The sequence below is a fragment of the Caretta caretta genome, chromosome 5 (genome assembly GCF_965140235.1).
Source record: "Caretta caretta isolate rCarCar2 chromosome 5, rCarCar1.hap1, whole genome shotgun sequence".
In the NCBI taxonomy this organism is placed as follows: domain Eukaryota; kingdom Metazoa; phylum Chordata; order Testudines; family Cheloniidae; genus Caretta; species Caretta caretta.
Genome location: NC_134210.1, coordinates 61140787 through 61159314, shown reverse-complemented (window position 1 = coordinate 61159314; position 18528 = coordinate 61140787). Strand labels below are relative to the sequence as shown.

Genomic DNA, 18528 nt, shown 5'->3' with positions numbered 1-18528 from the left:
AACATTCTAGCAGAATTGGTTGGCTCAGCAATTGTTTACTTAGTTTGACAGAGGGACTTTAAAAGAAAAGTTTCTATTCAGGGAACTAGCATTTTTCTCCCCTCAAAAATCTAACACCATCACAAGTTTTCTGTCCAGTGATGTGAAACTTTGTCAGGAACTGTCAGGGTTCCTTCCCCACTCTGAACTCTAGGGTACAGATGTGGGGACCACATGAAAGACCCCCTAAGCTTATTCTTACTAGCTTAGGTTAAAAACTTCGCCAAGGTACAAACTATGCCTTGTCCTTGAACAGTATGCTGCCACCACCAAGCGTTTTAAACAAAGAACATGGAAAGAGACCACTTGGAGACATCTTCCCCGCAAGCCCTAGACGCCCCTTTTCACGGGGAGGCTTGAGAATAATATCCTAACCAATTTGTTACAAAATCATCAAAGGCTCAAACCCCTGGATCTTGGAACAATGGAAAAATCAGTCAGGTTCTTAAAAGAAGGATTTTATTTAGAAAAAAAAGGGGGGGGGGAGGGGAAAATCATCTCTGTAAAATGAGAATGGAAAATACTTCACAGGGTATTCAGATTCAAAACACAGAAGGTCCCCCTCTGGACAGAACCTTAAAGTTTACAGAAGACAGGAATAAACCTCCCTCTTAACACAGGGAAAATTCACATAAAACAAAAGATAAACTAATCTGCCTTGCCTGGCTTACGTATACTGGTTGCCATATTGGAGACCTGAATTAGGATGGATTAGAGAAGATGGATTTCTCTCTGGCCTCTCTGTCCCAAGAGAGAACAACCACATAACCAAAGAGCATGAAACAAAAAGCCTTCTTCCTCCCCCTCCCCCCACCCCCCAAGATTTGAAAGTATCTTGTCCCCTTATTGGTTCTTTGGGTCAGGTGCCAGCCAGGTTAGCTGAGCTTCTTAACCCTTTACAGGTAACATGATGTTGCCTCTGGCCAGGAGGGATTTTACAGCACTGTATACAGAACGGTGGTTACCCTTCCCTTTATATTTATGACAGCAACAATGTAAAATTATTTATTCCGTCTTGGCAGCGCAGAGTTCTCCAGTCTTCTATGGCTGGCTGTAAATGCTTTTTTGTAGACTGTCTGCTTGGAGAGTGAAGCCTACCATCCACTTCTGGTAGTAAAAACAAGTTCTTCGGAGAAAAAAATCAAAAAGGTTGCATTGTGCTTCATTAGGTTGACAATCATAAAAGGAGTGATAGTTCTTGTGGTTTTGAATATTGGGGCACCTGGGCTTGGTTTCTGGAAGTTTATGGAATGCAATAGTGTCACTTGCATATACTAAATCAATACAGTATTCAAGGTTGGATCACAACATGTGTACCCATTCTCACTTAACTTGAAAGCTTGGAGCAAAATACATATAGAAAGATAAAATAACTTCAGAATTCATAAAATATTATTATTTTAAATTAAGTATTCTGTATCTTTCAAGGTGTCTTCTAATCTGTGGATTAGATATTTCAGTGACATGGGAAATTTTGGGAAATCTAGATTTCCAAAAATACTGTAAATTCTTCAGCAGTGTGAATATCTTTCTATAGCTTGCATTTTTTATTTAAAAAAATAAGTAAATCAAGTCTAAGTATTAGTATTGGCCGGTCAAGAGGATGATGATGATCATGTCAAGGTTCCTCCCCCACTCTGAACGCTAGGGTACAGATGTGGGGACCTGCATGAAAACCTCCTAAGCTTCTCTGTACCAGCTTAGGTCAAAACTTCCCCAAGGTACAAAATATTCCACCCTTTGTCCTTGGATTGGCCGCTGCCACCACCAAACAAATACTGGTTACTGGGGAAGAGCTGTTTGGAAACGTCTTTCCCCCCAAATACTTCCCAAAACCTTGCATCCCACTTCCTGGACAAGGTTTGGTAAAAAGCCTCACCAATTTGCATAGGTGACTACAGACCCAAACCCTTGGATCTGAGAACAATGAAAAAGCATTCAGTTTTCTTACAAGAAGACTTTTAATAGAAATAGGAGTAAATAGAAGTAAAGGAATCACCTCTGTAAAATCGGGATGGTAGATACCTTACAGGGTAATTAGATTCAAGATAGAGAATCCCTCTAGGAAAAACCTTAAGTTACAAAAAAAGATACACAGACAGAAATAGTTATTCTATTCAGCACAATTCTTTTCTCAGCCATTTAAAGAAATCATAATCTAACACATACCTAGCTAGATTACTTACTAAAAGTTCTAAGACTCCATTCCTGGTCTATCCCCGACAAAAGCAGCATATAGACAGACCGAGACCCTTTGTTTCTCTCCCTCCTCCCAGCTTTTGAAAGTATCTTGTCTCCTCATTGGTCATTTTGGTCATGTGCCAGCGAGGTTATCTTTAGCTTCTTAACCCTTTACAGGTGAGAGGATTTTTCCTCTGGCCAGGAGGGATTTTAAAGGGGTTTACCCTTCCCTTTATATTTATGACAATGCTTAGTTATGAATTCTGGCAGAGTCCTACTCATTCTTCTCTAGTTACTATTTCTACCAGCAAATATCTTTACTGCAGAAGTTAGAAATTTCAGCATTACAGAAAATAGACAATTATATCAATCTTCAGTTACTTTTTGTAGACTGTGGAAGAGCATTCAGAATAATTTTCTTTGACTCCTGAAACACATACAACATAATTTTTTTTCCATTTTATTTAGTACACTTCATATTACCAACCGTAGGTGTTTACTGTTTGCACCTTTTAAATTTTGAAATAACTTCTCTATGATTTACGTGCTATCTGTTTTTAAACCAGATATTTATTGCCTCATTTTCACTATTGAAAAATGTATTTGTTCTTCCGTCATGTTCATTGTTCCCTTTACATACCAATCTAATTTACACCCAATCAACTTTCAGCCAAAAATCTTAGTTTTAGCCACTTGATTATTTTTATACATAAAAAAAATTTCCATGACCAATCTCTATTTAAATAGTACAATAGATGCCTCAAATACATACAGTATATTACCCTGTTTAATGAAATATGGCAATTTAAAAAAAAATCCCTAGTTTACATAAAATATGTCAACACTCAGTAGACAATTTTCATTTTCTACCTGTGCAAGAGTCCACAGGAGAAGGAAGACTTTTTTCCCCCCTTAAATTCAACTAATATTTCAATACAATCTCAAAATTCTTGTTACTTTATCAGAGGACAAGACCTATATAACCGTAATCTCTTTTGCCTCTTTTAACCTACTTACTTTTCCAATCCCATGATTAAAAAGTAGGTGACTAAGATAGCTCTTAACTTTAAAATACTGATTTTGTAATATTATTGAAACTTCACATAGATTTGTTAAAATAACACATCAGTTTACTGTTCTTCAAGGGGAATGGTGTATTCAGAGTAACAATATTAATGGCCATACTTATAGTACAGAGTTTGATATACTTTAAAAATCTCAGTGGTTTGTTAGTCTAAAGCTAATTGTTGAAAAACCCTAATGGTATCCCAAATAATCATCAGTTATCTATCAGCGCATTTGTGCAGCTATGATAATGGTGTATAACCTATATAAAATTATATTTTAAAAACCTTCATTATAAGATAAGGTTGAAATGTCAAGAACTCTAAAAGTTAGGAAACAGCAGAATTGAGGTTGCCTATAGAACTTTAATGTGGCTTCCTTTTGTGCATGCATTATGATACAGTCTTTAATTACATGATCGCATAATATAAGACCCCTGCCTTATTCAGTGTACATGATGGACTGTGCTCTGGGGATGAACGAGGGTTGTGTAGTGAATGAGGCTGTTGTCTGGAGGACTCCTACTTCATTTGTTGCGGAAGTTGGAAGGTGTGTAATGAATGAAGCATATGGGACTGCAGGAAGACTAAAGAATGGTCTCCTGGTTAAAGTTGAATGCCACCTTGGGAAATTGGATCCTATCCCTTCCTCTCATAATTTCCTATGTGATGCTGCATAAGTCACTTTCAATCAAACTGTTAACCACTGGCCACTAATTATTCCTTATTTTCTGCGTGCCCAATGTGGGCTATTTGGGGCCAGATTTGTAGAAGTGCTGAGCACTCACAGCTGTGGCTTAAGTCAAGTGGATCAGTGCTTTGAAAGTATAAAATGCTAAATATTCTGAAAAATCAGGCCTGAGGTGTCCCAAGTTGGGCACCTGTCAAGGTTCCTCCCCCACTCTGAACTCTAGGGTACAGATGTGGGGACCTGCATGAAAACCTCCTAAACTTACTTTTACCAGCTTAGGTTAAAACTTCCCCAAGGTACAAATTAATTTTATCCTTTGTCCTTGGAATATCCACTGCCACCACCAAACTCTAACTGGGTTTACTGGGAAACATAGTTTGGACACATCTTTCCCCCCCAAATCCTCCCAACCCTTGCACCGCACTTCCTGGGAAAGGATTGGTAAAAATCCTCACCAATTTGCATAGGTGACCACAGACCCAAACCCTTGGATCTGAGAACAATGAAAAAGCATTCAGTTTTCTTACAAGAAGACTTTTAATAGAAATAGAAGTAAATAGAGGTAAAGGAATCACCTCTGTAAAATCAGGATGGTAGATACCTTATAGGGTAATTAGATTCAAAACATAGAGAATCCCTCTAGGCAGAACCTTAAGTTACAAAAAAGACACACAGACAGAAATAGTCATTGTATTCAGCACAATTCTTTTCTCAGCCATTTAAAGAAATCATAATCTAACACATACCTAGCTAGATTACTTGCTAAAAGTTCTAAGACTCCATTCCTGGTCTATCCCTGGCAAAAGCAGCATGTAGATAGACCCAGACCCTTTGTTTCTCTCCCTCCTCCCAGCTTTTTAAAGTATCTTGTCTCCTCATTGGTCATCTTGGTCAGGTGCCAGCGAGGTTACCTTTAGCTTCTTAACCCTTTACAGGTGAGAGGATATTTATGACAGCACCCAAAATTAGTGGAGTCTTGACAGTGCCTCTCCTTCTCTCAGTTCTCCAGCTATCAAATGGGGATAATAATCTTCCACAGGTATTGTGAAGATAAATTCATTGTTTTTGAAGCACATGGGTACTGTGGTGAAAACATCATTGAAATGCCCATAAGAAAATAAAGAATTTTGTATTCAGTGCAGGTTTTGGGTGGGATGCAATACTGAAAGTCTGGGGGGACACGTTGAATGTGGAATATAAAAGGAAATATTAAGTAACTGCCCCCATTCACAGAATGAAGCAAGTGTTCTGTGGAAAAAACAGCATGTGATTCAAGATTGTGAGAATGCATATGCAGAAAGGAGCCTTAACAGGATTTCTAACGCTTGAGTACTTGACTGTGCCATCTTAACGTTATTTTAATGTGTTTTATGTAATTTATGATTTTTTTAAACAAATTGAAAAAAAACCAAATTAATGTGGAACCATGTTGACCCCCAACTTGGGTCATCTGTAGGGATGGAACCTTTAAGTCCACAGAGGAGACCTCTTTCACTTGATAACAATAGTAGACTGTTATTCTCTGGGTGCACAAGTCTCTACAGTGGGAATGAGAGACCCACTTCGGCATTGGGTTTCACAGATATTTGTTGAAAGCCAAGGAATTTTAATTCAAAAATGCTGGGTTCGGTTCCAAGTTCTGTAAGGGACTGTACTCAAATAGTTATAGACTCTTCTGCCCCAGTGCACCTAGCTTGTCTCAATCCCCCTGTGCTCCTATCTGACTCCTCCTGTCTCCTCCTCCCCTTTCCATTTGATCCTACACATGTTCCCCCAGCATCTGTCACCCTCTGCTCCCATCCACCACCACCGCATTCCCTGGCTCTTGCCCCCTCCCTGCTGTTCCTGCCCCTCCCTGGCTTCTACAATTGTCAGTCCCCCTCACCGTGTCTCACCCCTCTGTATTCCAGTATGGCTGATTCCTCCTTCTCCTCCTCTTCCTCCTCCATGCTTCCTTGGTGCTAGCAGTGGGAGTACTAAGTGCTCAGGATAGACAATCCCTGTTCTCAATTCCTATGCTCAGCACCACAAGGTCCCCCCTGCTATGGGGAGGAGCAGTTTCAGGAAAAATCCTGCTCCGTCTATGCAGTCCCAGGATGGAGTATGTTCAGTTGCTATACATGTTAGCCATGTGGACTCTGGTAGTCGTGTAGAAGCTCCGAGGGGATGGAGCTCACTGCAGTCAGAATTTATATATAATTTAGCTGCCAAACTCTAATTAGTAAGCAGGTGTGAACTGAATTTTTTTGGAGGCTTATAACTTAGACAAATTTTTGGGCAAATTTCCTCACCCCCTGGCCAGCCAGATTTCAAGTGCCTGCTCCATTGCATGGAGGAACTAGATTGTCAACAGAACAGCTGTAAAAAACAAAACAAAACAAAAATAACCCCCCAAAAGGGAAAGTGTATTTTTCCTAACTGTTTATCAGAAACAACTGAACCGTTTTAAGTGACGTTTCCCCCCAAAAAATTTAGACTGAATCAAACATGTGGCATTTACATTTCAGCTCAAGCAGTTAAAACTTCAGCAGTCATAAGCAACTGAAAACATGATTTTATAAGGTGAAGTGTGCAGCGACCTTAACTAGAGGTGCTAGCAGCTCTGCCTATAATGAATAAGGGGTGTATGATAGTTGTGATAGTGGTACAGTACATGCATAAAACATTCTGTCTTGTAAAATATAATCTCACAGAAAAGTGTAATTACTGAAAGGAAAAAAAATTATCCAATGGAGAATAGTTTATGCATATGATGGGGAAATATTTTATTCTACATATATTTATGTTAAAAAGCCTTATCTGGTGCACAAGATCTACTGACGATTACCCTTTCTACCAGTGTTTTTGTAGATGAGCAATTTTTTTTTTTAACATATAATTCAACTAAATACATGTTGGACTGCCACAGACAAATTTCAGTCATAGCCCAATGTCAAACACTTCCTGTTAAAAATTTATAAAAGGAAATCAGTCAGAAGCTTCATAGTTTGTACACTTTGATTTATCTAACATTGTATAAAATTTCACACAGAAAGACCACCTGCACGTACAGGAAAAACATAAGTTTATGTCTCATTTTAAGGCCATTTCATAAGGTTTCCTTAACTATGAAACCAGCACTTTCCCAAAATACACAGTGAATATAACATGTGGCATCCTTCACTATGGTGGCATGTTAACTTATAGGGCCAAAAGAGAAAATAGAAATGTTATAGCTAAAAAGTTAAATGCACAGAAGCCAGTACATGGAAAAGTTATAGTTCACCTAACAAGTAATTCATTTTTCACAAATGTAGACATTTGTACTGCTCTGTGTAGCAGTATGTTTCATGCTTTGATGCACGTATGCAATGTGGTAGAATAGTTCTCACAACACTTAATACTATTTTCTGAACCTTGTTGATTTTAATTCTTAATTACAACTTTGTATTAACAGCCTGAAGCTTCTTTCTCCATAGTATTTCAAAGATGCTTCCTTTGCTTTCATCTCGCACAACTAAAACTTCTGAAATCTCCTCTTCTCTGGTCTCCGCACTCACCTGGTCTCCTGTCAGTTCTTATAAAGTACCCTTCTAAAATCATCCTTTTACATCAATCTGACCTCATTAGGTTGTCTGCTGTCCACAACAAACCCACTGCAGACAACATGTGCTGTCATTTGGTGCTGCTGAATCAATGCTCATAGGTTCATAGATTCTAAAGCCAGAAAGGACCACTGTGATAATCTAGTCTGGACCCCTCCCCCCCGCCATATAACACAAGCCATAGAACTTGCCCAAAATAATTCCTACAGCATATCTTTTGGGAGAACATCTAATTTTGATTCATAAATTGTCAGTGATGAAGAATCTGCCATGATTAGGGCCCTACCAAATTCCATTTTGGTCAGTTTCACGGTCATAGGATTTTAAAAATAATAAATTTCATTATTTTGGCTATTTAAATCAGAAATTTAATGGTGTTGTAATTGTAGGGGTCCTGATCCAAAAAGCGGGGGGGAGGGGGGGGAGTCACAAGATTATTGTAAGGGGGGATTGTGGTACTGCTACCCTTACTTCTGCACTGCTGCTGGTGATGGCACTGCCTCCAGAGCTGGGCAGCTGGAGAGCAGCGATTGCTGGCCAGGAGCCCAGCTCTGAAGGCAGAGCTGCTGCCAGCAGCAGTGCAGAAGTAAGGATGGCGTGGTATGCAGACTGGGTCCTCAGTCAGCAGTTGCCACTCTCTAGCTGCCCAGCTCTAAATGCAGCACAGAAGTGAGGGTGGCAATACCGCGACCACCCTAAAATAACCTTGCAACCCCCCTGCAACTCCCTTTCGGGTCAGGACCCCCAATTTGAGAAATGCTGGTCTCCCCCATGAAATCTGGTCTTTTGTGTACTTTTACGCTATATTTATAGAGATTTCACAGGGGGGGAGATGAGATTTCATGGTCTGTGACATGTTTTTCATGGTTGTGAATTTAGTAGGGCCCTAGCCATGATCCTTGGCAAATTGGTTCAGTGCTTAATTACTCTTGTTGTTAAAAATTTATACATTATCTCCAGTCTGAATTTGTTTAGTTTCAGTGTCCAGCCACTGGATCGTGTTATATGTTTCTCTGCTATCATTAAATAGCTGTTCCCCATGTTGGTATAACCTTGAGTTGAGCTCCTTGAGTCTGTCACTATAATAAAAAGTGGTTTATCTACAAATGTATACAAGACAAAAGAGTTCAGTACCTTGCTCAACCAGGGTTTTTGAAATAGTGCTGAGCACAGTTTGGTTCTAAATATCCTTTTAGATTAACCATTTTCAAATGTAGTTCAGATGTAGTGCACCTGTTACTAACACCCATTGTCAGCTGGTGATAATATTTTATTTTTATTTATTTTTTTAGCATAGACAAAGATTTTGAATCCCTCCACTAGGTCCCTTTTCACCACTGTATCAAGTTCAAGCTTCTTGTCCTTGCCTTCAGGACTGTGCATTACCCTGCCCCTCCCTGTCTGTCTGACTCAACTTTCTTATCATGTTCCCTTTCTCTCCCTCTGCTAAACCAGTGATACCAGCTTGGAATGCTTAATTGTTCTGCTTCCCTCACAGCCTTCTAATGTTTTCTCTCCTATGTAGAATGTCCTTCATGAGCTGGTCAGCAACCTCTTTCCTTGTTCAAATTATTCTTCCCATCCTTTCCTGATATAGCCACAGGGCATTTTTCACCTAATATATCCATTCATTTTATTTATTTAAATTCTTTATTTCTGTTATGCACTAGCCTTCTCTCAGCACTTGCAAGTGTATTGGTGCATGTGCATAGTGATAGTTCTATAATTGTGACCATATATTAAAACAAATGTATATTTTTATTTTAACTTCCAATCAAGCAGTTATCCTTTCACTGTTTGTTTTTCTTCACAAAGGACAAACATTACAGTGTAGAAAGCTATATTTTTATTAAACAGTCCCTAACACCCTGTTTGATGCCACATGATAGATAAATGTGAACCCTATCCCACAGAATTTAGAAAGTAATTTCAGATTTGATGCAACCACTGAGGCAATGTGTTTCCCCATCTACTTCTTGCCTTTCCTACTGTTCATTATGTCTGTGGTTGCCTTGGATGAAAGAAAGAAAGATGAAGCAGTATAAGGTTACGGAAGGAAAGAGAAAAGAAAATACACTGAAAGCAAATGCAGGAAAATATATACCATGTACTGTGATGAAAAAGGAAAAAAAGAGGGAGGTGTGTGAAAGTAAAATCAGGAAGGTAAAGAAAGTATAACAAAGGCAGGAGTATTACCATGTTATATTTTTTTAAAAGTAAAATAACCACTAACAGTATGTTATAATTATACACAATTGTTTTATTCATTTATGTTACTGGGACTTCCGGGAAATGTGGTATTAGTGCCCAGAATTGTACTAGATACTTAATTTTTTTTTTTTTTACATGGATAGTACGTTTTAGTCCTGAGGTTAGTGTATAGTGGGTAATTTTTTTTTTCAAGTGCTGTTTGTAAGATGCTAGAAGAGATTTATCATGGAGATGTTTGTCTGTCCTCACATCAATTTGAAGGATATTTCCTGTCACCGACAGATCTTACAGATTTATATTGTATCTTCATGCTTTCATTTATCTTTGCCATAAGAGTTCCGAGTCACTGCCAGTACCAACCTGTCCTATTGGGCTATCAACTCCCTGAAACTTCTCACAAAAACTCTTGTAATAGTAGCAACTCTACATTCTAAAATATATTTAGCATGTGTGTGTATCTTATTTATCACAGTCAGTTGGGAAGACTTGGCCAGCAAGCAGATGAAGCAAGGAGTATTTGCCAAAAAGACAATGTCTTATTGACTTTGGAAAGAGTAATGTTTCCAAAGCAGAGAACGGGCCATTTTAGTGTTGTTATGGATAACAACAAATGAAGAGTGTTTCTTGCAAAAGATAATTTCAAGGTTGTGTGGGGGAGGGGTTAGCATAAATCTGATTATCAGAGTTGCTGAAAGCCATAACTCCCATTGACTTCAGTCAGAACTGTGAGTGCACAGCACAGCTGAAAATTAGGTCCCTGAGCAGCTATACTCGTTTTGGAACAATGCTGCACTCCTTCCAATCCCCCGCCCCTAGCCTCAGAGGTCAGGGAAAGGCTTTATCTGGGGCAGCAGGGAAAGAAGAACCATGGCCTCTTTAAGGATTACCCCCCCCTCACTTTGAGGAGGTCAAAAGGTGATACTGTGGCTGATTGGTTGGATAGAAGAGTGAAACGTAAGCCTGTTGGCTGCCTCGCACCCAAGGGGAGAGCATATAAGCCTTTCCTTCTGCACAGGAGCCTTTCTTTCCTTCTGCACCTGGTGATGGAGGTAGAGTTGCTGTAAGGTGGCAGGCAGCATAAAAACCTGCTGTGGTTGTTTACGGCCAAGGCACCCCACTGTGCACTGCAAGGTGGAGGGTCCCCATGAGCCTCAGGGTCAGAAGTGGGATCTGTAATGCTTCCTGGAGGTATCAAAGGTTGTGAAACAACTCACTACTACCTGCCCTTAGCATGAAGAAGCTTTGTCTGTCCCTGATGGGGGTCAGCTCCCATACTCCACTGCCACTGGCAACACAAGCATTCCTCTTTAGGCCTATGCAGGCTCCACTGTTTCTCTACAGGTTAGCAGTAGGCACACTCCAACCTCCTGGAGTGTCCAGCCCCTGTCCAGGTTTTGCTGTCATCCATCATTCATGAGACAAGTCCTACTGTCAGCTTGCCTCTTTGGTGAAAGATAAAATCTTGTCCCCTCTCTTTTTTGTTGTTGCTGTTACAGACCGTTGTCTCTTATCCCAGGAGCTCCCATCTTCAGAGGCTTATCTTGGAGTTCCTTGTCTTCGTAAATCCTCAGGCCCGCACCTGGCCTAGAAACTAGGCAGGTGTTCATGGTTCTATGTGCTGATTGAGTTAGCCCTGAGGCTTGTCTCGACTCAGGTTACAAGTTTTACTTCACCTGTTTTGGACCGACTGGTGTGCCGCAGGGATGGGTCAGTACTGGGGCTGGTTTTGTTCAACATCTTTATTGATGATCTGGATGATGGGATTAATTGCACCCTGAGCAAGTTTGCAGATGACACCAAGCTGCGGGGAGAGGTAGATATGCTGGAGGGTCCAGAGTGACCTAGACAAATTGGAGGATTGGGCCAAAAGAAATCTGATGAGGTTCAACAAGGACAAATGCAGAGTCCTGCAATTAGGAAGTCTGGGGACCGACTGGCTAAGCAGCAGTTCTACAGAAAAGGACCTGGGGATTACAGTGGACAAGAAGCTGGATGTGAGTCAGCAGCAGCATATTGGGCTGAATTAGTAGGATCGTTGCAAGCAGATCGAGGGAAGTGATTAGTCCCCTCTACTCGGCGCTGGTGAAGCCACACCTGGAGTATTGCATCCAGTTTTGGTCCCCACACTATAGAGGGATGTGGACAAATTGGAGAGAGTCCAGCGGAGGGCAACGAAAATTATTAGGGGCCTGGGCACATGACTTTGGAGGAGAGGCTGAAGGAACTGCGGTTATTTAGTCTACAGAAGAGAAGAGTGAGGGGAGATTTCATAGCAGCCTTCGACTGCCTGATGGGGAGGTTCCAAAGAGAATGGAGCTCGGCTGTTCTCAGTGGTGGCAGATGACCAACAAGGAGCAATGGTCTCAAGATGCAGTGAGGGAGGTCTAGGTTGCATATTAGGAAACACTATTTCACTAGGACGATGGTGAAGCACTGGAATGGGTTACCTAGGGAGGTGGTAGAATCTCCATCCTTAAAGGTTTTTAAGGTCAGGCTTGACAAAGCCCTGGCTGGGATGATTTAGTTGGGGATTAGTTCTGCTTTGAGCCAGGGGTTGGACTAGATGACCTCCTGAGGTCTCTTCTAACCCTAATATTCTATGATTCCCCAAATGCCTTGTCATAATTATTATGATCAGTAGGATACTGGCTCTTGCTAGAGACCTCACGTGCCCCTCTGGTGAACTATTATGCATATATCTGACCCAGGAGATCCCCGTGAAACCCTCTGTTAGTTGGCAGCAAGAGTCCCTGGGTCCCAGCAAGGACTGGGTGGAAATCACCCTCAGGATTGCAGCAGCAGAAAGAATGTGTGGCAGCAGTCATGCCAAAGTAGTGGCCCAGGGCTGGGCCGGGCCGTTTGCACGCAATAGGAGCCACAGCTTTTACCCTGTGGGGGTGATAGAGAAGGATGGAAGTTTGGGATGTTTCTTGTTGATCCCGGGATGGATGAGTGGGTCCTGAAGGGGCAGCATGGTTGATATGTTGCTGAGCTCTTGCCCCCACAGGACTATGGCAGGAAGGAAAAGTGGGGGGAATGGCAGGAAGTTCCCTAGGGGCTGAAATCACTGATGGGGGAGAAGAGAAGGAACTTGGAAGTTTCCCTTTGACAGGGGTTCAAGATCTCCACGATACAAAGATCAGATGTTGAAGCAGTTTTCTTTCCCCCGGATTGTTTAGCAGTTAGCACCACCCTGTAGCACAGGCTCCATATTCTGCTGACAGCTGCATTGCTAAAATGGATTTGTGGATTTCCTGAATCCTAGTGCCCAAACATTAAGGGTAGGCAAAGTAACCCGCTGTCATAAAATCTGGGCCTTGCACCAATTCATGACTTGCATAGGTTCAAGATTGGAGTAGTGGCAGCAGCCAATGGAGCGTTGGTCTTTCCCGCAGGCAGAACGTTACAGATCAAACACCTTTAAATCTAACTCAAGGCCACTCAAACGGCTTCCACTGCATTGAGAGTGAGTGGGAGGCATATAGTGTGGTGGAAGCCACTGCAATTAACAGTCCCAGTCTTTCATAGAATATCAGGGTTGGAAGGGACCTCAGGAGATCATCTAGTCCAACCCCCTGCTCAAAGCAGGACCACTCCCCAACTAAATCATCCCAGCCAGGGTTTTGTCAAGCCTGACCTTAAAAACCTCTAAGGATGAAGATTCTACCACCTCCCTAGGTAACCCATTCCAGTGCTTCACCACCCTCCTAGTGAAAAAGTTTTTCCTAATATCCAACCTAAACCTCCCCCACTGCAACTTGAGACCATTACTCCTTGTCCTGTCATCTGCTACCACTGACAACAGTCTAGATCCATCCTCTTTGGAACCCCCTTTCAGGTACTTGAAAGCAGCTATCAAATCCCCCCTCATTCTTCTCTTCCGCAGACTAAACAATCCCAGTTCCCCCAGCCTCTCCTCATAAGTCATGTGTTCCAGTCCCCGAATCATTTTTGTTGCCCTCCACTGGATGTTTTTCAATTTTTCCACATCCTTCTTGTAGTGTGGGGCCCAAAACTGGACACAGTACTCCAGATGAGGCCTCACCAATGTAGAATAGAGGGGAACAATCGCATCCCTCGATCTGCTGGCAATGCTCCTACGTATACATCCCAAAATGCCATTGGCCTTCTTGGCAACAAGGGCACACTGTTGACTCATATCCAGCTTCTCATCCACTGTAACCCCTAGGTCCTTTTCTGCAGAACTGCTGCCTAGCCATTCGGTCCCTGGTGTGTAGCAGTGCATGGGATTCTTCCATCCTAAGTGCAGGACTCTGCACTTGTCCTTGTTGAACCTCATCAGATTTCTTTTGGCCCAATCCTCTAATTTGTCTAGGTCCCTCTGTATCCTATCCCTGCCCTCCAGCGTATCTACCTCTCCTCCCAGTTTAGTGTCATCTGCAAACTTACTGAGGCTGCAATCCACACCATCCTCCAGATCATTAATGAAGATATTGAACAAAACCGTCCTGAGGACTGATCCTTGGGGCACTCCACTTGATACCGGCTGCCAACTAGACATGGAGCCATTGATCACTACCCGTTGAGCCCTACAATCTAGCCAGCTTTCTATCCACCTTATCGTCCATTCATCCAGCCCATAATTCTTTAACTTACTGGCAAGAATACTGTGGGAAACCGTGTCAAAAGCTTTGCTAAAGTCAAGGAACAACACGTCCACTGCTTTCCCCTCATCCACAGAGCCAATTATCTTGTCATAGAAGGCAATTAGGTTAGTCACGCATGACTTGCCCTTGGTGAATCTTTGCTGACTGTTCCTGATCACTTTCTTCTCCTCTAAGTGCTTCAGAATTGATTCCTTGAGGACCTGCTCCGTGGTTTTCCCAGGGACTTTCAGTGAAGCAGGCTTAAATAGGAGTATCTGCTTCTATTATAGTGTACTTTCTCTAAGCCAATAGAGATGATATTTAAAGGGATATAATATATATATAAAAAATCTAATTATTTTGAAAGGAATTTAGGGGCAGAGGTAGAAAAGGAAGGTGTGGAAGCTAATAGACTAATTTGGATCTGGGAAAGTGGGCATGCTTCCCACTGAAGATGTGCAAGCATGCTGTTGGACAGAGATTCGGACGAAAACTCAGCAATGTCAGAATATAACAGATTAGTCTGTTGGGTCCACAGTACAGTTAGGGCTCTGGCATGGAGGAAATTGGATTGATGGTTCCAGTGTGTAAGGGAATTAAATGCGACCAGGCTGACTATAGATGGGGCTGGTATCACTGCCTATTATTAAAGTTACCCAGCACTTCCCATTATGAACTGTTTTCAGTTGCTTTCATTTTGCCAAGAGGCAGGACTGGAACAGGTTGGAGGGGGTGGGCTGAATGGGTCAGGGCTGTGACTAACTAGCAGAAGAGACTGTTGCCACCAGAGCACTGTCGACTCCAGAGCTTGGAATGGAACTCAAGATTCCTGAATCTCACTGTTTCTCTGCCAGGACGTTCCACAAATATTTGTTGACAGCAAAGTGTCTCATTCCCTCCCCTCCTGCCCCCCACAGTACTGGTCCACAGGAGATGACAACATACAACTGCTACCTGTTACAGTGGAGCTAAAGGTTCCAACCCTGCTGATGAACCATGTAGGTATCATCAATACGATATCGCTTAATGGAATTTTTGGTTTTTCAGTTTTTTTTATTAATCTAAGAAATTACACACACACAAACTATGTTAAAACAATACTATTAAGATTGGAAAGTCAAGCACTCAAAAGTTAGGAAATGACAGAATTAAATATGTCTTTTTAACCTTGATTTAGCCCTGTTGTGCATCTGTATTATGATACAGTCTTTAGCTACATGCTCCTGCTTCGTTTAGTAAACAGGATGGATGATGCTCACTTAATGAGCTATTCAGTATTTTGTTTTCTAATTGTTCATTGTGTGGTCCTTATTTACTACACACTATTCAGATCCTGCTCTGAAGACAGAATTATTAATTTCTTCATAGGGTTTTCTATGGATATTATAGTGTCTGCTTTACAAACAATAATGAATTTATTTTGATAACACGTAAGATGAATGGGTTTTATTATCCCCATGTTACAGTGGAAGAACTGAGTCACAGAAAGATTAAGGGAAAAAATATCTACTAATTTTGAGTGTCCAATCAGAGACACCTAGGACCTGATTTTTTTCAGAATACCTGATTACGTAGTACTTTATATATTCAGGTATTTTTCAGAATACCTAAGATTACATAGCACTTTATATGTTCAAACCGCAGCTCCCATTGACTTCAGTTATAGCTATGAGTGCTTAAGGCCCTCTGCAAATCAGACTCCAGGGTATGGAGAGGGGAACCCAGAAAATGAGGAGTACACAATTAGTGACCACCCATGAAAGGTTTAGTTTAAGTGATTTACCTAGCATCACACAGGCACTCTGTGGCAGAGGCAGGGATAGAATCCAATTCACCAGAGTCGTTGTCATAAATATAAAGGGAAGGGTAAACCCCTTTGAAATCCCTCCTGGCCAGGGGAAAGCTCCTCTCACCTGTAAAGGGTTAAGAAGCTAAAGGTAACCTCGCTGGCACCTGACCAAAATGACCAATGAGGAGACAAGATACTTTCAAAAGCTGGGAGGAGGGAGAGAAACAAAGGGGTCTGTGTCTGTCTGTATGCTGCTCTTGCCAGAGACAGAACAGGAATGGAGTCTTAGAACTTTTAGTAAGTAATCTAGCTAGGTATGTGTTAGATTATGATTCCTTTAAATGGCTGAGAAAAGCATTGTGCTGAATAGAATAACTATTTCTGTCTGTGCATCTTTTTTGTAACTTAAGGTTTTGCCTAGAGGGGTTCTCTATGTTTTTGAATCTAATTACCCTGTAAGATATCTACCATCCTGATTTTACAGGGGGGATTTCTTTATTTCTATTTACTTCTATTTTTTATTAAAAGTCTTCTTGTAAAAAACTGAATGCTTTTTCATTGTTCTCCTGTGGTCACCTATGCAAATTGGTGAGGCTTTTTATCCAACATTTCCCAGGAAAGGGGGGGTGCAAGTGTTGGGAGGATTGTTCATTGTTCTTAAGATCCAAGGGTCTGGGTCTGTAGTCACCTAGGCAAATTGGTGAGGCTTTTTACCAAACCTTGTCCAGGAAGTGGGGTGCAAGGTTTTGGGAAGTATTTTGGGGGGAAAGACGCGTCCAAACAGCTCTTCCCCAGTAACCAGTATTAGCGGCCATTCCAAGGATAACGGGTGTAATATTTTGTACCTTGGGGAAGTTTTGACCTAAGCTGGTAAAGATAAGCTTAGGGGTTTTTTTCATGCAGGTCCCCACATCTGTACCCTAGAGTTCAGAGTGGGGGAGGAACCTTGACAGTCGTATTCATTTTTCTTAACCATGAGACCATTCTTTTCCTTTCTGCAATCTCTAGCCTCATTTGCTACACACCATTCGTCATCTGCAACGAATGAAGCAGCGGTCCTAAACAAACCCACTCCTTCACTACTCAATCCCAATTCATTCCTGAGAACAAGTCCATCCTGTGCACTGAATGTTTGGAAAAAAAAAAATTGTGTTCATGTAATTAAAGACTAATCATATTGAACACACACAAGGGGCTCAGGCAACCTTAATTCTGCCATTTCCTAACTTTTAAGTGCTTGACTTGGCAACCTTAAAGTTATTTATAATGCAGGGTCTGTGTATCTGTGTGTTATCTTTAAATATAATTATAATGGATGACTTTGGCTATTTAAATGTCATCCTTTGTTCCCAACTAGACAACCTTCACTGTGGGCAAATGTTGGTGGAATTCATGCAAATACAAACATGGAGGTTAAAAATAAAATACAACATTTTGGCACTGGAGGAGCATGTTTGGTCCAGACCCCCAGGGGAGGTTACACTCCATTAGTGGGAGTCTGTCAGATGCTCTCCATCTAGGGACAGGAACAGGAGCAGAGAAAGGGCTTAATCTGTCGTTGAGCTCAAGATGCTCTGGGCACTCCTGTGGGATTACCATGACGAGAGAGCATAGTGAGGAAACGATGTTCAGCATGACTAAATATAGCATTTACTGTATAGAGATAAAAAGAAAAGGAGTACTTGTGTCACCTTAGAGACTAACAAATTTATTTGAGCATAAGCTTTCGTGAATTAAATTTATGCTCAAATAAATTTGTTAGTCTCTAAGGTGCCACAAGTACTCCTTTTCTTTTTGCGAATACAGACTAACACGGCTGCTACTCTGAAACCTGTATAGAGATAGATGTTTTAGAATGATTCCAGACTTCAAAGTCCTTGGAGGGTTTATATTGCATAGTAAGAGATGAGATTTATGTAGGGAAAAAATAGTTGCAGGGTCTTTTACAATAGCAGATTTGTGAACTTCTCTTTTGAAGCAGGTGCCCCAAAAGAACCTGAGGACTATCACTTGAGCCACAGCCTTAATATGAGGAAGTTAATAAGTGATTGGAAAGACCTAGAACGATGTTTTAACTCTTATTTTTCATTCATGTGCAGCTAGGTCTCTAAAACCTTGGTTCATTGCAAAGCAACTAGAACATTCAGGTGTATGTTGGGATTCTTGAGGAACTTATTCAACTCCATTTGAGGACAGGAGAGAGCTCTCAGAAAATCTGACCTATTTTTATGTTGGGTAGTACAATTGATGGTATCATGGGTACACTGTAGGTTGGCATCATATTGCATTTTGGATTGCTTGTGCAACACGCTTTGTGTTAAGATACTGGGTTACCAGAACCTTGGTAGTGGGTTTTAGTTAG

General features: G+C 41.3%; 1 protein-coding gene across 12 annotated transcripts in view; it reads left to right on the top strand.

Annotated features, from left to right (window-relative positions):
* The window catches only part of KIAA0825 (KIAA0825 ortholog), a 413723-nt gene that overhangs the window by 12636 nt on the left and 382559 nt on the right, over positions 1-18528 (top strand). Inside the window, exon 1 of one of the 12 annotated variants that reach the window (XM_075128572.1) lies at positions 15311-15375. The exons of the other annotated variants lie outside the window; for them this stretch is intronic. The gene's annotated coding sequence lies outside the window, so the exon portion shown is untranslated. Of the gene's footprint in view, positions 1-15310; positions 15376-18528 lie in introns of those variants that run through there. 12 annotated transcript variants of the gene reach the window in all.